The sequence below is a fragment of the Callospermophilus lateralis genome, chromosome 5, assembly GCF_048772815.1.
Source record: "Callospermophilus lateralis isolate mCalLat2 chromosome 5, mCalLat2.hap1, whole genome shotgun sequence".
Taxonomy (NCBI): Eukaryota; Metazoa; Chordata; class Mammalia; order Rodentia; family Sciuridae; genus Callospermophilus; species Callospermophilus lateralis.
The window spans coordinates 7,306,493-7,325,049 of NC_135309.1; the positions used below are offsets into that span (position 1 = coordinate 7,306,493).

The 18,557-nt window shown below is 40.4% G+C and overlaps 1 pseudogene; it reads left to right on the forward strand.

Moving 5' to 3' along the window:
- Window positions 1-579: 579 nt before the first annotated feature.
- On the forward strand, window positions 580-1,544 carry LOC143400205 (olfactory receptor 2T33-like; annotated as a pseudogene).
- The last annotated feature ends 17,013 nt before the right edge of the window (window positions 1,545-18,557 follow it).

The following is an 18,557-nucleotide window of genomic DNA, read 5'->3' on the forward strand; positions in this document are numbered from 1 at the left end:
ATCAATTACTTGAGATACTACTAAAGTTCAAAAGAAGAATTTCCTTTATAAAAATGTATATTCCTGTCTGTGGCCCCTTGGAATGCTTAGTAAAATAAATATAACTTCATGTTTATTTTTAAGAGGAGCCTAATTTGAAATCAGGTAGGTTTCCTAAAGTTGAATACAAACCTTTTACAACACCAATAAATCTAAATGGCAGACGTCTAATTATTTCTTTCCTCAACTGACTCATTTTGGTTTCTGAATACACAGAAAAAAATAAAAACTAGTGGTCCAAGAAATATAGGAATAGTAATACTAACTCTTGACCACTACATAATACTTAACAACTTTGGATATTTTGATCCATTTTGACATTACTATCCTGGGTGAAGCACACATAAACCTCAGTGGAGAGTGGGATATACACTATGAAGAAGTGGAGTGACCAGCCAAGGGAAGCCAGCCCAGTGGGAGGCAGGACTTTGCACCAGGACCCTGGATTTCATGCCTGTCCAGGTGCAGGGCTCTGCAGCCACACTGATACTGGATGATAACCCTTCCTCCTCTGTTTTTCCACAGCTTACCATGGTTGAGACTATGGAGAAGAGCAACACCACCTCTGACTTCATCCTCCTAGGACTCTTCAAGCACACAGGACTCCACCTCTTTCTCTTCACCGTGGTGCTCGCAATAGCCATCAGCTCTCTGGTGGGCAATGCCCTCATGATTCTCCTGATTCAACAGGACCTCCGGCTCCACACGCCCATGTACTTCCTCCTGAGCCAACTGTCCCTCATGGACATAATGCTGGTCTCCACCACTGTGCCCAAAATGGCTGCTGACTACTTGACTGGAATCAAGTCCATCTCCACTGCTGGCTGTGGCTTGCAGATCTTCTTTCTTTCAACTCTGGGTGGTGGGGAGTGCTTCCTCTTAGCAGCTATGTCCTATGACCGCTATGTGGCTGTATGCCACCCTCTGCGCTACCCCATGCTCATGAGCTGGCCACTGTGTCTGAGGATGACCATGGGGTCCTGGTTCCTGGGAGCAGCTACGGGCTGATGCAGGCAGTTGTTGCCCTGAGCTTCCCGTTCTGCAGCAGGTGAGAGATAGACCATTTCTTCTGTGAGGCCCCCACACTGGTGCGCTTGGCTTGTGCTGACACGTCTGTCTTTGAGAATGTCATGTACATCTGCTGTGTGTTGATGCTCCTGGTGCCCTTCTGCCTCATCCTGATCTCCTACAGTCTCATCCTGGCTGCTGTCCTCCGCATGCGCTCCACAGAAGCCTGCAAGAAGGCCTTTGCCACCTGCTCTTCACACGTGGCTGTGGTGGGACTCTTTTATGGAGCTGCCATTTTTATCTACATGAGACCCAAATCCTACAGGTCAGCTCACCATGATAAGGTGGTGTCAGCCTTCTATAGCATCTTCACCCCTATGCTGAACCCCCTCATCTACAGACTGAGGAACAGTGAAGTCAAGGGAAGCTTGAAAATGTGGCTGGGGAAATGTGCAAGTATTAAACACCACAAACCTTGGTCCTTCTGTTCAAAATGAGTCTAAGTTCCTGAATTTGTTGACGTTTTAAATCTATTGTGATATTCCCTACATTTACTAATGAATAAGAAGAAAGTCAAGTCTATATGTCAGCATCTTTAGTAGTTGACAGTTGAGTCACTTGCACGGAGATAGATGATTTTTGAGAATGTGTTGTTTGCTGTGCTCCATGTGAAGCAATGCCTGTATCTGCAACAGTCTCAAATTGTGAGTGCTGTTGACACCACCGCTTGCCTTCTAGATGAAGAAATGAAGAAAAGGAAAAGTAAATATTGTTCCTAATGTCACACAGAATGTAAGTTTTAGCATATGCCTTCAGAGTTTGTTTCCTAACCTAGTATATTTTATTTCTGTCCATTAATTTATTTTTGATGCTCTTTACTATATGTATGCTCTGTGAATTTGCACAAAGTACTTATAGGGGCTCCAAAAAAGACAAATAAGAACATTACTATTTAGATATAAGTTAAAATATTGGCAATTAATATCTGTAAGATGGAGAAGAAAGGTCACCACGGCTATGCCCACACAACAAGAATTCTGTACCCCTGTGGCCAAAGTTCATCTAAGGGAGCCTCAATTGTCATGCAAGAGGTATTGAAAGCCTAGTGGAGCCCAAGACAGAAGCGTTGTTTTGAGGGTCAGGCCCACATTCAAGCAGCAGGTCCACTGATTGTGCTCCTAGATTCCCTGGGGTTTAGGAGGAGCTATGGCTATTAATGTCTGAGCAGAAACGCTCTTCTTCCCTCTGACATCAGTAATGCCAGTGGACATTCCTTCCAGCTTTGATCCTGGCTGATACTTGATTCCCATGCTGGGAATCTTGCTTTGTACTTGTCTCATCTTCCTTGTGTAGCTAGCAAGCTACCCGTGTCTGAGCATCCACAGCAGGCTCACATCTCCATCCCATGGTGAGCCCTCAGGCGACTCTACCTTAGGCCTACTCTCTCTCTCACTGCCCTGAGAGCATGCAAATGTGCAGACAACTTCTGAGAGGTGTGTGTTTTATCAATGACACAGCTCAAAAGAACCATTCCATCGTGCATTCTGGGAGTGTTCAGTCTCAAGCCCAGCCCCTTTTGTTGCAGTCAGAAGAATCTCTACTTATGCAGAATTCTCCTGAGGGACACATGCTGTTTTGGATAGATGGGCTTGCCAGCCTGGATTCTACAATGGATCTGGGGACAAGGAGAGTCTCAGCTCCAGCACATCTTCCTGCAGTTGGGAAAACATCCCACCCATGTGGGGACCTGTTGAATACTTGTGGTATCTGACTCAATGAGATGGCTCACCAGCTCTGTCCATCAGTGAATACAGAGGCGGTTCAGGCATCTCTAGCTGTTCCCACTGCATCTGGGAAACTATTCAGTCCATGCAGATAACTTCTTGGTAACCAGATGGGACTCCAGGCTTGGGCCCTGGCTGCCTTCCCACACAGCCTGGGTGCCATCTCTGTGTCTTCCTCAGGCCATGCAGACCACAGTTCCTGCCAAAAACACAGGAGAAATCACAGGACTTGGGATGCACTGGGATTAGGGATACCTGCTAGTGATGTCAGCGGTCAGAGCTTAGGGAGTAGAGTCAGCAGCTTACTTTAAATGTTCTGAAGGTCAGTTGAAGAAAAACAAGCACAAACTCACTCTAAAGGCTAGAATCCATACCTAATTATTTAATGCATAAACCTACAAGTGTCAGGAACATTTGAGGAATTATGACTTTATCAAATGGGCAAAATAAGACATCAACGACTGATCCAAAGATGTGTGAACTCTCAGACAATAACTCAAATAGCTGTCCTTAAACGAGTTCAGTTAATTTCAAGAAATTTATCAAATACATTGAAATAATAAAAAGAATCAGAACAAATTCTGGAACTGAAAAAATATAACGTAGAAAGTGAAAAATGCAATGAAGAACAACCAAAGCAGAATTAATTAAGCAGAAGACAGAAAGGGAGCTAAAGAGAGGCTAATTGAAAATACCCATTCAAAGTTGAAAAAGGTCAAAAGAAAGAAGAATTTCTAAATAAAATATTTGCTTTTCAACTGTAAAACAAGTTTAAGCCAGTGAGTCAATGGAGCTCCCCTTATTTGTATTTATGTAGTGGTCAGAGACTCTGGTTAACTTTAAGGGGAACCAAAAATGCTCAATGTATAAATTAATCATATTGTTATGTATGGCTAAAAGCAACCAGTAAAAAAAGGAAAAAGGAATATGTAGCGATATACACAATGGAATAGTACTCAAATATATAAAAGAACCAAATCTTGTCATTCACAACAACATGGATGGGCTTCAGAATCTAAAACAGTGGTTATCAGGAGTTCATAGTGTAAAAATGATTCACCATCAGATAAATAGGTTTTAGAACATATGGAGCAGAACAATAGTGTAGAGAGGCCATATAAATTTTATGAGGATAAAATATTTTAAGTAGACACAGGCTTGGTGTATAGGAGGAAATTGAGCAAGAAAACAAATAATCACAGAATGAACATTATCTTCAAGCAAATGTAAGACATTAATAACAATTGGCCGGCTACTTAGGAAATGAGGATGCATTCACAGAAATGATATTGTAGACCAATCATCTCATTACAATAAAATGAAGTATGAAATCCAAAGTAAAACTTCAAAATAGTATTTAAAATAACATGCCTTCCTTCCTTCCTTCCTCCCATGTTTATATGGGGGGAGTCAGTGCCCTTAATTCCTTAATAAATATCTGCATAAAAGTCCATTCAGATGCATTAGTACAGCTTGTTTTCTGTGGATCCCTGGTGTTGCAGGAGAAAACCTGGTAGAGGCAGAATGCAGAGAGCACTAACAGGAGAAGCTGGGTCACTGTCATTTGCTGTGTGTCGTCTTTAGCTGTTTCTTGGACACACAGGGTTATTCACAACTTCTTCCATCACTTCAACACCCAAACCAATTGTGAAAGGAAAAAGTGCCCTCATTTACACTTTCCTTTTCTGGGGCTGGGGATGGGGCTCAGGGTGCACACTTACCGGGCATGGGTGAGGCCCTGGTTCGATTCTCAGCACCGTGTATAAATAAATAAAATAAAGGTCTACCAACAACAAAAAATATTTTTAAGAATTTAAAAAGTAAAACAACAACAACAAAAAACTTTCCTCTTCTGAGAACTTTCCTCAAAGCCAGCACCATCCCCTCACTGGCACCCTCTTGTGGCACATGCCCAGAGCTGGGTGAAATGTGTTTCTTCAGTCTTGAAGACAGAGGGAAGAGTGTGTGTCAGGATTTGGATGGGAGGTGTCCCCACAGGCTCATGTATGGGACAAGGCAGGATTTGCAGAGATGAAATGGTTGGGTTATGAGAGCGTTGATCTCATCAGTGGGTTGAGAATCTACAGTGCGGATTAACTGGTTGCTAACTGCAGGCAGGTAAGGCCTGGCTGGCGGGGTCACTGGAGTGTGTCTTCCAGTGTTTCTGTTTTTGTCTCTGGGGAGCAGAGCTCTGTATCTCTGCTTCCTGGTGCCAGGTTCTGAGCTGCTTCCCTTCACCACAGCCTCCCACCATGATGTTCTCCTTCACCTCAGACACAGAGCTGTGGCATTGACTGAGGAATAAACCTCTGAAACCATGAGCCACAATAACGTGTCCTCCTTTAAAGTTGTTCCTGTGGGGTCTTTTCCTGACAGCAGCACAAAGGCTGACCAAACCACGTCTCTACACATAATCCAAAGTTTATAAATACTGGCAAATCAAGTGTACCGTTGAGTCATTTTTACCAAAATTACATGTGATAAGGATACTGATTTCCTAAATATTGTAAAAATTATCAAGTAAAAGTAAGACATCTTTCTCACTCTGGGCCTTGCTGAGATGTTACGCACTGGTGACTTACTTCTTCCTTAAACACTTTGCCATGATCCATGGGTCACTTCTCTTCCTCTTCCTCTTACATCATTGCTTTTTCTTTTGCAGTCTTCTTAATGAATCCTCTTCATATAATTGGCCTTTAAATTTGAGGCACCCAGATCATCCCTCAACCCCTTGACCACTGACACCCCCTTGGATGTCTCCAGCTCCAAGACTGAGCTGTCACCTGCCTCTGATGACTCTCCAGTCATATCTGTGTCCCTGATTCTTTCCCTGTCTTCAGTGTTATACCTAATGCCTCCCTTAACAATTTCAACTGCAGTTATTATCTCAGGATAATAATAAATTAATAAACAATAATAATTCATTATTTCATGATTCTTTAAAATTTTTACTTTTTAAGTTTATGCCAAGTGCTTTAATATCTTACATCAAAATGTTAATACATGAGTATATGAGTAATACAGAAAAAATTGAGAAATATATAGTATAATAATGATTAATATAGAGAAATTTGAGGAATAGTATAATAAACACCAACATATTCTCCTTATAAACCTTAAACGTAATCTTTATCATATTTTAGTTAGCTTTCTTCTATATCTAAGTCTTTGACAATAGCTTGCAGGAATAGCAACACTTGATTTCTGCGTACCTCATCAGGTGTCTTAAGAAAAAAAAATACATAGTATATAGTATATATACTATATATTGTATATATAATACACTATGATTATAATATATATCATTGCAATGATATCACATTTATGTAACATTTCATAATCAGGACTTATTCAATTTTCTCTCAGGTTTTCCTAAAATGGAATGTGTATTCATCTTCTTTGTACCAAAGCTCATCAAGTTTTATGTACATGGAAATATTATTTGCTCTTTAACAAAGAGACACCACCATATCATTGCAACAGCACAGATTATGTGGGGGCATTATGTTAAGTGAGGTAAGTCAGGCTGCAAAAGACAAATATCGCATGATCTCACTCCTGTTCCCTCTAAGCAAGTTGCATTCATGTGAGCTGAGAGCAGAATAGTGGCTACCAAAGTCTGGGGAGCCAAGTAAGGCAGGGGATATAGCAAGGTGTTAGTCAACGGCCATAATGTTGCAGTTAGATAAAATAAATAATTCTGTGACTCTAACTCACACTAAAGCAAACATAGCTAACAAGAATGCATTTTTTATCTAAAATAATTAGAAGAGAGGATTTTGAAGTTTCTCACAATAAAGAAATGATAAGTGTTTAAGATTATTGCTATGACATTAACCTGATTTGATCTTTACATAATGTGTAAATACATTGAAATGTCCAATTTTACCCCATAAATTTGAGGTTATTATGTGTCAATAAGAAAACACATCAGATTAACAATTGATCCCTCCTTCAGGCCAAGATGGTTTCACAGGAAAGTTTACTATGCCTGTATCAAGGCCTGCTATGTATAGACATAATGATCCTGACATTAATGGACAGATTGACACATGGTAAAGGAACAGAACAGAGAAACTGGAAAGAGATCACAAAAGGACAATGGCTTAGAAATTTTTAAAGTGCACAACTGGGGCCTGGGATATAACACAGTGGAAGGCATTTGCTTAATATGCATAGACCATGAGTTCACCTGGGTTCAATCCCAAGCTCTTCAAGAAAAAAAAAGTTTAAAAAAAGATAAAAAGATATATCATAGTTTCTTTATATATTCATTTATTGAAGGGCATCTAGGTTGGTTCCATAGTCTAGCTATTGTGAATTGTGCTGCTATAAACATTGATGTGGCTGTGTCCCTGTAGAATGCTGTTTTTTTAGTCCCTTGGGTATGAACCTAGGAGTGGGATAGCTGGGTCAAGTGGTGGTTCCATTCCCAGTTTTCAAAGGAATCTTCATACTGCTTTCTAGATTGGTTGCACCAATTTGAAGTCCCCAGAGTATAAAATCATGGCATTTGCAGGTAAATGATTGGAGCTGGAGAATACATGCTAAGTGAAGTAAACCAATCCCAAACAACCAAAGGCTGAATGTTTTCCCTGATAGGTGGATGCTGATTCATAATGGAGATAGTGGGGAGCATGGGAGGAATGGATAGGGCAAAGGGGAAGGAGGGGAAGGAAGGAGGCATGAGGATAGGAAAAACAGTGGGATGAGACAGACATCATTACCCTTAAGTACCTGTATAAAGACACAAATGATGTGCCTCTACTTTGAGTACAACCAGATATATGAAAAATTGTGTTCTATATGTGTAGTATGAATTGAAATGTATTTTGCTGTCATGTATAAAAAAGTAGAAAAAATAAATAAAATTTTTTAAAAAGATAAGAAGAAAAGAAAAATGTGTGTAAGCCATCATGTGACGAAAGAATAGCCTTATCCTCAAGAGGAACTGGAACACTTGGGTTTTCATAGAAAAAGAATGCTAAACTTCACCATCACACCTGAGACTGTAGAGTCCAATGTGATACTTAAAATTATAAAATTTTCAGAATGGATCACCAAGACAGAAAACCAAGAAGAAGACACTGGATTTGAACTACACCTTGAACTAAATAGACCTGATAGGCATACATTCACACACCAAAACTTATGAGATTCAGCAAAAGCAGTTTATAAAAGTAAGTAAATAGCAATAAATGAGTACATCAAAAAGAAGAAGTGATTCAAATAACAAAAAAATATTATACATCAAGGAATGAAGGGGAAAAATAAGTCTAGAATTGACAGGATACAAGTAATAAAAATTAAAGCAGACATAGAAATAAATGCAATAGAGAATCAAAAAGTGGTGGAAGAGATTTAAAAAAAACCTGAATTGCTTTTTGAAAAGGAAAAAAATCAAAAAATACTTAGCTAAACCCTTCCAAAAAAAGAAGAAAAGACTTAACACAAATAAAATCAGAAATGAAAGATATTACAACCGCACCACCAAGAGATTACTGCAGGAAATTATGTGACTACAAAGTGGGTAAATTTGATAAAATAAATAAATCACCAGAAATATACAGCCCATCAGGATTGAATTAAGAAGAAATAGAAAATTCAAATGGGGCTGGGGATGTGGCTCAAGTGGTAGCCTGGCATGCATGCGGCCCAGGTTTGATCCTCAGCACCACATACAAACAAAGATGTTATGTCTGTTGAGAACTAAAAAATAAATATTAAAAAACTCTCTCTCTCTCTCTCTCTCTCTCTCTCTCTCTCTCTCTCTCTCTCTCTAAAAAAAAAGAAAAAAGAAAATTCAAATGGACCAAAAATGAACAAGAAAAGTAAAACAGTATTACGGTTTAGATGCGAGGTATCCTCCAAAAGCTCATGTGTGAGACAAGGCAAGAAGGTTCACAGGTGAGATGATGGGCTTAGGAGACCCTTACCTAATCAGTGCATTAATCACCTGACAGAAACTAAATGGCTGGTGACAGTAAGTAGGTAGGATGTGACTGGTGGAGGTGGGTCTGTTGGGCAAGACTTTGGGGTTTATATTTTCTCCCTGGTGAGCAGGGTACTCTGCTTCCCAATAGCCATGTCCCAAACTTCTTTCCCCCTCCACACCCTTGTGCCATGAATTCTGCCTCGACTCAGGACCCAAAGAATGGAGTGGCCATCTGTGGACCAAGACCTGTGAAACCGTGATCCTCAAATAAACTTTTTCTCCTCCATTGGTTCTGGTCACAGCAGCAAAGAAGCTGACTAATAAAAACAGCAGTGAAACTCTCCCATTAAAGAAACGTCCCACTCCATGGCTCCATGACTAAGTCAGTTTCAGAAACCACTAAGAAATGATACTTCTCAAACAATCTTAAAATTTGAAGTGGAGGAAACACTTGTAAACTAGTTTTATAAGGCCATTGTTAAGTTAATACCAAAGCTGAAAAATGATAATACAAGAAAAGAAAATTACATGCCAATATTTCTGAAGACAACAAATGTAAAAATTCTTGATAAAAATTTGGCCACTTGGATTGCACCAGAATATGAAAAGATCATTCATCATAATCCAGTGGGATTTTCCCTATGGTATAAGGCTGATTCATTCCATTCAACTCTAAAAATGTGACACCGCACACAGAGAAACTAAAGAAAAAAAAAACATGTAATCAACTCAGTAACTACAGAAAACCATTTGGCAAAATTCAACGTTTTTGTTTTTAATAAAAACTATCAAAAACTTAGGTTAGGAAGAAACTCGACCCTACAGAGTGAAGGTCTCACAGGAGAGCTCACAGCTAAGATCACACAGATTGCATGGGATGCTCACCTGTGGCATTTCAGTCTAGCACAGGTTTGGAAATGCCAGCAAGTCTATCTCTGGATTGGGAATAAATTATTTTCAAGCCAAACACAGGACATATTTCTGAAATACATGAAGCACTGAAACAACTCAGTAGCAAGAAAGCAAAGTGGTGGTATTCCAACTGGCATGCCTCTTAGAGTCCATCCTTTTCCCAGAATGTCCTGTGCCTTTGAAAAAAAATCAATTGAGCATCAATGCAGGACTTCATTGCAGCATCTCTATTCTGTTCCATTGGTCAACGTGTCTATGTTAATGTCATACCATTTTAAAACTGTAGCTTTGCAAAATAGTTTGAAGTCAGATAGGATGATGTACCTTGACTACATTTATTTCTAAGTACTTTTTGTAGCCATTTCAGATGGGATATAAATCCATTTCCCAATTGCTCCTACTTCTCCCATCACAGGAACAGACATCTAACGCCTGAACGGCTGACACTGATATAGGAAGAAGAAAGCCTATGGGGTCTGGGTCATCACTTTGAGTGTGTTCTGTTAAGAAGAATATTCAAATGGAATTGGTGAGAAAATCCACAGAATTCAGCACCTGTGGGGTCAACTAATGTTGTTGACCTCATAGTGACTGCTTAATAGTGCAGGCAGGGAGATTGAAGGAGGGTGATGGGAGTAATCAGCAGCCTCATTTTCATCCATTTCTACTTCTCTTTAATAGTCAGGGGCAACACATGATTGGGAGATAGACCTAAGTGTCAGGTATCTGCAGGTCCATTACACAACCACACGCTTGTCTGTGCATTTGGAATATTTCAGAATAAACTAATATTTATTTTTTATTAAATTATTCCAAGTTTCATGTGTGTGTGTGTGTGTGTGTGTGTGTCTTTTGTCTAATTGATAAGATGTAAAATTGAGGATAATAGTCCAGCTGGATTCTTAGTCATCTTAAAGACTATCCCCAGGAGATCTCTCTGCATGAACACATAATGATCCTTCATGGAGTGAAATGATAAAATGCCTTCTCTCAGCTTATTTAAAGGAAGCAGATTTTATCATACATGCTTCATACAGATACCAAATTCATGACAACAGATGATAAAGAAATAGCATTTTGTAGTGAAAATTTATTTTTTACTTCTTTATTTCTGAATTTAAATTATCCCATCTTGACACCATGCCTTTAAATTAGGCTGGGAGGAGATGGTGTTTAACACTAAAAGCTTATCATCTCACTGGTAATTGCTGAACAGAAGGCAGTGGTTAGCAACACTTGATTAGCGGGGTGAATAGTTCAGAGAAAGGTTACCTAGTGCCACGGGATTCAGGATTTGTCTCTCTGCCAAGTGCCATGGTGGCAACCACGCAGCTCTGACTCCCTAGTGTGCTAACAGAGAGTCCTTACTGATCCCTGATAATTTCCTTCAATTCTCTAATGTATTGACTCTAATTAGCTTCAAATTCCAAGGAACTAGTTAGTCTTAACTTTTGCTAATTGGGAAGCTGCGGTAACAAGGTTGGAGAGTGCTGAACTTTTCCACAGTCATTAAAAGTTTTCCACCACATCCAGAAGTCCGTCCTAACAAGTCCCTGAACACTGCTCTTTTAATTAGAGCCATTCTCTCCCAGGAAGGTGCAGGAAATATATTTTCAGTGGAGTATTGCCTTGCCGTCCTCAGCAATGAACACCCCCACGCCCCCTAGTGCAGAGACCAAAAAGTGCACCCAAGCCCCTGTTCCTCTGGGCTCCCAGGCAGGCAGATGTGTGCTTTGGCTCCTGCTTGCCAACCTATTCAGGATCTCTGGAGTAATAGACTGTACAGTCTTCTCCCAGCGCTTTGGAATGCAAGTGAATTAAAACCTGCATAAGGAAAGGATGCTGCAGGAAAAAGAGCAAACCCCACAGTGGCTGAGAGGAGCTGACCAGCAAACTCTCGAGATGCTGTCATTCCTATTATTAATGATGAACTGTGTGGGATGCTGTTGTGGGTGGTCCTTCTTTCCAATTCATGATTTGATGTACAGGCATATATCAATAGTGACCTGGTGGATAGTCATTCTGCTCAGCTGCGTTGGATGTTTATAAAAAGATAGGAGAGAGGGATCCACCTTATTGCTGAGGTGCTCTGTCCCTCCAGTTGCTGATGTCTGACTTTCGGTGATAGGCATCAGAGTGATAAGACCTTGCAGATGAGTCCAGGTGACAACACTGAAGCCTGAACTCAGACCCCAGCCTATGGCTCTCCACAACTCCATGCCTGGCAAAATGATGTTTTTTAAAAACCTTTTTTTTCCCCCTCCAGTCCTCACTTTAGACAGAGCTTGGGGATGAGCAGTCTTCTTCCCTTTGGAATTCCTGCCTGATCCACCGGAGGGCTCAGCTCCTGATAGGCACCTCTCTGAGAGGGTGGGATGGTGGCCCCAGATGGTTCACACACAGGTGTAAAAGTGAGTCACTGTGAAAAATGACATGCGGTTTGCTTATTTTCAAACAGTGGTGGAAATTCAACCTATCTATCCTGTCAGGACTCCATTGTTGTAGGGACAGATGAGGCAAGGCACCAAAGATAGCAGGAAACAGTTTTATTTGGCTGCAGCCAGGTTCAGAGGGCACAGCTTTAGCTGTGATCAATTAATTCCCTGAACTTCGAGTTCAGGTAGTTTTAGAGTTTTATACCCAGCATGTAAGGGGAGGGGCTCAGAAGTTCACAGTCTGCAGAAGTTCATGAAAAGCAGCTTTTCTTTCACTGTTCTGGGCAAGTTAACCCTTCAAGAACAATACCTGAGAAGGGGAGAGCTGCTTCTCCCTTTCTTTCCTCCCCCTGCCAGCTGTTACCATGCAGCCCAGTTGGTAACTTATCTTAAAAATGTAGACATCTCTGTGAAGCCCAGATCAAGGCCAGAGGCCTTGTTAAAGGTTCTGTATGTTTTTAATCATATTTTGCAATTGAAAACACACTTCTACAATCTAGTATACTGAATAAATTTTTGTGAAAAACTAGTAAAGGTGTGCTCAGCACCTGGAGTGCTGATCTCTTCCAGGCCAGTGGCCAAGTGAAATAGAGAAACAGGAAAATAAGAAGTTTACCTACACTGAATTCTTTTGTAGAGATTCTTCTGCTGAGAGTCCTAAAATCAGTTATGGTGAAGATTTCTGGTGAAGCTTAGTTAAGATTCTCTGTGTCTTCCCTCAGGATGGACCCACACTCTGAGGAGCGTTCTGTTTGGGGGCCCTCTGCTCAGGGCTTTGCCTGTGGGGTAGGCTTCTGTGGGGACGAGGTGAGGTAAAATGCAGTTATTTCCTCCTGGGGTCTTGGTCACAGCTTCACCCCACACATTGTGAAACAAGACCCTTCCCAACAGAAAATGCCACGGCCTGTCTCCCATGTTGACCTCCCTCACCTCTGGATGCCAGAAGCCCAAGGATTTCACCACTGCCCACCCACATCTGAAGGTCCATCTTCTGGATTCCCAGTCCACCACACAGCCCACCCCATGTCCCTGATGCAGACAGTCCACTGTTCTTGCGTTGGTTGATGTGACCAGTGAGGGAGAACAGCATTCCAAGCCCCCCTGAGACCAATGCTGCCCTCAGTCTGCTGTATTTACTGTGAACTGTGGAGCATCAACTCTGGGGCTGTAAACAGCAATGGCTTGGTGCCCTTGGGGACATCCAAGGAGAACTGGCAGCACTGTTTCCTTCTTGGTGCTCCCATACAGTAAGACCCTGTCTCCACAGCATCCCTGGGTCCCCACAGCAACCCACAGAATTATGCCGTAGCTTACTCAGGGTTGTCTCTTTCCTTAATTTCCTGATTGGGGTTTTTATGAACAATGACCCCAGGAAGACCCTTCTGCATCTCCCAGGACCCATATGCACAGAATTCATTATGGGTTGTAAACTAGAATTTAGTCTGGGGGTCATTTTATTTGTGTACTCAATTTTACAACATGACGCCTACTTGTTTTTCTAAATAAATAGATTGTACCAATTTAGACATCTACTGTCCATGATGAGATATTTTGGTTGATTCTTAGATAACTCAAGGCATTGCGGAGTTTAAAAAAAATTAAATTGGCTGTGTTTTTAGGTACCTCATGACTTTGATTTTTATTTCTCTGGTTACTGTAGTTAAGCAACTAAATTGACAGAGCCTTGTCTCATACCTACACAATGCTCTCCATGATTCCTCTGTGTTTCCTCATTTATACTGAGACATCAAACACTGGGCATGCTTTATGATCAGATACTCAAGTGGGAAACGTACCGTTAGGAGGCAAGACCCACCAATAGCTTCCTCACTGCCTCCTGCCAGGAGGAGGCTCCTCCACAGAAGGGCCCATGAGACCATTAGTGACCCCTAGTGGGTTTTAGTTGGGAATGCCCTGAGCTGCCACCCACACCTCTTCCTCTCAGCTCCTAAGGGTTCTCTTCAATGCAGTTGTGGGACTTAACCCTTAAAGTCAGGCTCAAGTTTCTGAGAATCCTGGACAAAGAAGTTTCTTAGAAAGAGTTAATCCGGAAGAAAGTCCTCAAGAGAGGGTAAGGATGCCATTGTTGATGGTCATTGATGTCCAAGCCATGTGGGACACGTAGCCTGTGGTTATACCAGAAGAGAATTAGCTAAAATATTAGAATTTGAAATAGTTGCAGTTGTAGCAATAAGATGGGATGAAAGCAAAAAATATATCAGAATTTTGTAGTAGTCTAGTTTTGTTAAAAATCACTGAAAATCAACTGACCATATAAACATAAATGTCCACCTCTGGGCAAGAAACACAAAGTCTCCCACAGGATCAAGGTTAGGGGTGATAAATGAGACATGTGTTCTGGAACTACAAATCCTCCCTTCTCAGGACACTGGGCCATAACAAAATCCTGGTTCAAAAGGCTCGCTGTCTTAGATGATGGCTCCCATTTCAGGGAATTGCTCTCAACTATGCTTGTTTTGCTTTTGAAAGACTCTTCTAATAGGCTTTTAGGTGTCAGTTTCTAGGTGGTTCAGCATTTGATATAGGCATTAACTATGGCATATCCACTCCCATGCCCCCTTCCCCATGAAGGGGTCTCCAGTCTGGTATGCCCATGTGCCCACCTCCCTATGAACAGAGCATGCCACACTGTACTTGGAGTCTTGGCTCTTTTGAGAATGAATCTAGCTCAGCCACGGCTGATAAAGTCTGATGTGGTGAATCATCTTCATGGTGGCCGGTCAGCCCCTCTAAAGGGTGGTTCCATCCCAGAAGCCATTGTGGTTCCTGACGCCCACAGGCCGTCTTCCTGGGCATCCGTGTATCAACATGGAAGGGCTGGAGTTGTGCTCTTGGCCACCCACAGCCTGCATCTTTGCCAGAATGGTTGCTCAGTTCATATGCCCACACTGTGGACCTAGCCAGGCTGACGAAAGCGTAGAGGACATTGACCATAGAGTCATTTTGTGTGTTGTTGGTTTTTTGTGTGTCATTTATTGTGCTTTTGGAATATATGTCAATGGGAAATAAATATTTTCACACTCCCTCTCCACCACTTGCACATGTTTTGAAATAGAGCTCTGCTACCAGTGTTACCACCTTTCCCATCCAGCTGGCCAAGCACTTCTGCTGGTGCACAAGTAGCAGTGACCTCAAACCCTGAGCTGTCATCTTTCCACCCAGCAAACAACCAAGTGTAGTTTGAAAGTGCACTTGTCTCACCTGTCACTCAGGACCACCACTACATGAGTCACAGCCACCTGCCACGGTGTCACCTTGCTCTCACACTGTGCTTTCCTGCTGGGAAGGGCCCTCAGGGGTGTTCCTCCTCTAACATGGTCATTCCATGTGGTGCCAGGGGTGAGATGAAGGTGAAGGTGCTATTGAAAGAGCAGTGGACAAATCAAGTCCTGAGCTCCCTGCTCAGTCTACCTCAATCTTCTGGTCCTGCTGGCTCAATCCTAAGGGCAGGCCCTTCAACTTACTATGTATCATTCTGGACTTGTTGAGTGTGATGGCTTGGTGACAAGGTCCCAGTGGTTGTGGCTGTACGGTCACTGGAGCCCTTGTGATGGGATCTCTGTGACTACCAAGACCTGGTAGCATGGCGAGACTAGTGTTTCAAAAAGCAGGTTTTTCCCAATGTGAATGGACTGGTTTGTCCTGGAAATCTAGTGATTTAACTTGTGGATATGCCATTGGGGTGTAAGATAAAAGCCACAATAATAGTACCCGATAATAGTACCTTGTGATACCCTAGATGTTAGCAATTGTATGGCCCAAGTTGCAGGGTGACACTGCATCCTGGATCACTAGAGATCCCTTTCCTACTTATTTTCCTATTTGATTTAATTTGAAGTCAGTAGTTTTTGTGTATCCCACCACGTGGTTCAAAACAGTAATCGAGGTGTGGACAACACTATCTCCCAAACCCAAAAGGTGTACCTAGTTTTTCCTTCCTTTTTTATGTTTTTATTTGATAGAAGTCAAGATGCAATGATCCATCTTGTACTTTGGATATCCCACCACCTCTTAGCATGAAGCTTCCTATAAACTTTTTTGTGATAACCCTCTGATGGTGATGACGTTCATCTCCTACCTCTGGAGTACTTGTGTTTTTGAAGACATGTGCCAGACTTTTTCTTTTTTATAGGATTTCAAATTTTGGAGTTTGAATAATAATAACCAAAGATTTTATGTCTGTTTCACATGTTAACATATTCACATTTTAGTACCAGCAAAAATAGTGTCATGAGTTATCCTCAAAAATAGGTCATTTAGATACTGCTTTCATAAATAATATTTTATTAGGGCATTGTGGCAATACATAATAGTGGGGTTCATCTTAACATAAGCATATAATTGTACACCCCTGAATATAATTGGTTTCCTCTTCCCCTCCTGCTCCCTCCCCTCATTCCCTTTGCTTTACTCTGCCACTCTTCCTTCCATTTATTGTCACTTTTTTAATTGGGGCTTTAGAGATGCCCATAAAGGTGAGGTGCACTTGCTCACTCAGGCAGCATAATCTGGCCCATTTCATGGGCAGTTTCTCCCCGTTTCTTACCCCTCCTCTCTCCCTTTTCCCTATTGCACTTATCTCCCTTCTGTTTTCATGGGACCCATCCCTCTTTCTGCCTTTGTTTGGTCTAGCGTCCTCACAGGAGAGAAGACATTTGACCCTTGGCTTTCTGAGTCTGGTTTATCTCGCTCAGCTTGATGTCCTCCAGTTCCATGAATTTACTATAATCTCCCCAACCCAGCCTGCCCATTTTCATTGATTTCTGTGGTGTGTCAAAGTAGCTTGTATTTCTCTCAACTATATTCTAATACAAGGCAGGAGAAAAACATGATCCTCAAAGAAACTGAAAATAGAAGTCTGCTTCATGTGAATGTGAATGGTTCTGCCACTCTTCTCTGTAGTGACAGAAGAGAGCTCATTGAGGAAATCAATAGTATGTGCATAAGATCACATAAAGGTTCCCTGCAAATAAACCAAATCTAATACAAGGACTTTCACTCCCTTGGGTTTCAGGTGTAAGGTAGTAAACTGACCAGATATGATGAGAAACACACATGACCATATTTAAATAAACAAAGAAATACAACACAGGAGCAACTTAAAATATTCTAGTGGTGACCCTTTAAAAGTAAAAAAAAAAAATCTTAAATTAATTGTAATAATATATTTATTGAAGTTAACATCTATATGTTTTAATAAGTAATGAATGTTAAAAATTAATTATGGAACATTTTACATTTTGTGTGTGAAGCCTTTAAAACTGAACATATATTTTATATTTCTAATTTATATCAACTCAGGTACTTAAGTTTTGTTAAACATACTTCAACAGTATTTAAATTTAATAAAATTTACAGTTGGAAAATTAGATTCATGTTCCCACAATTTAAAACATACTCAAAATACTGCATCACTGAATTGAATAATCAGAAATTATTTTCCTGCAATATTTGCATTACACATTTACCTAATTGAGCCATCATTTTAAAGATATTTTATTTTATTTTGAAGAAAAACCATATTCATTTTAAGACTAGATTACTCTAGATTATTAACATCAGATTAAAAAAATTCAGCATATAAACTTAATATTCATCAATGTCAACAGTGTTTTCAAATGGCTTTTTGTAGATTTGCAGAGAATTTACATAACTGTAGGTCAAAATTAAATTATTTTGCATATCATGTGTAAAATAATTAAATGTATTATTTATTCAAAATGCAAATAACACAAATAAAAAATAGGCAATAGGGATAAGGGTATAGCTCAGTGGTAGAGTGCTCACCTATATCTAGGTGATCTAAATTTACATGCTTTTATGACTCAAAAGGATAGAAGAAAGGAAATTGTTTTTACCACAAAGAAATGGTACATTTGAAAACCCAGATGAGCTTAACCTGATTTAAACATTATGCAATGCATCAAACATCACAAAGACCCTGTGAATATGTATGATTTTGTGTTATTATGTACTAGGTACAAATGAATTTAAGTTTTTAAAAAATAGAGTAAATACTGTATTTGTATATGAAACAAGCAAACAAGTAAAAAGAAATTTATCTATTAGGAAAATGTGGTTGAAAAACCCAGAATTTTAAAATTCAATTAATAGGAACAAAAAGACTAAAAGAGAGAAAAAAATTTTTCCATAGGCTTATGTGCATGTATGTGCATAACAACTAATGAAATAAATATGTATGTTTGTGTGGTACAGGTATGTACATATATGTACAGACAAAGCCAGAACAAGGGTCCCCCTTAGGTTCTACAAATACACAGTCTTATGTTTGTACAATGTACTGTTCTGATTGCCTCACATACAAGAACTAATTTAATGTTCACAGTAATACCACTATTATTTTTTATTCTATTGGATGGACATAGAAATTAAAGCACAAAAGTGTAATTAAATTTTCCCTTG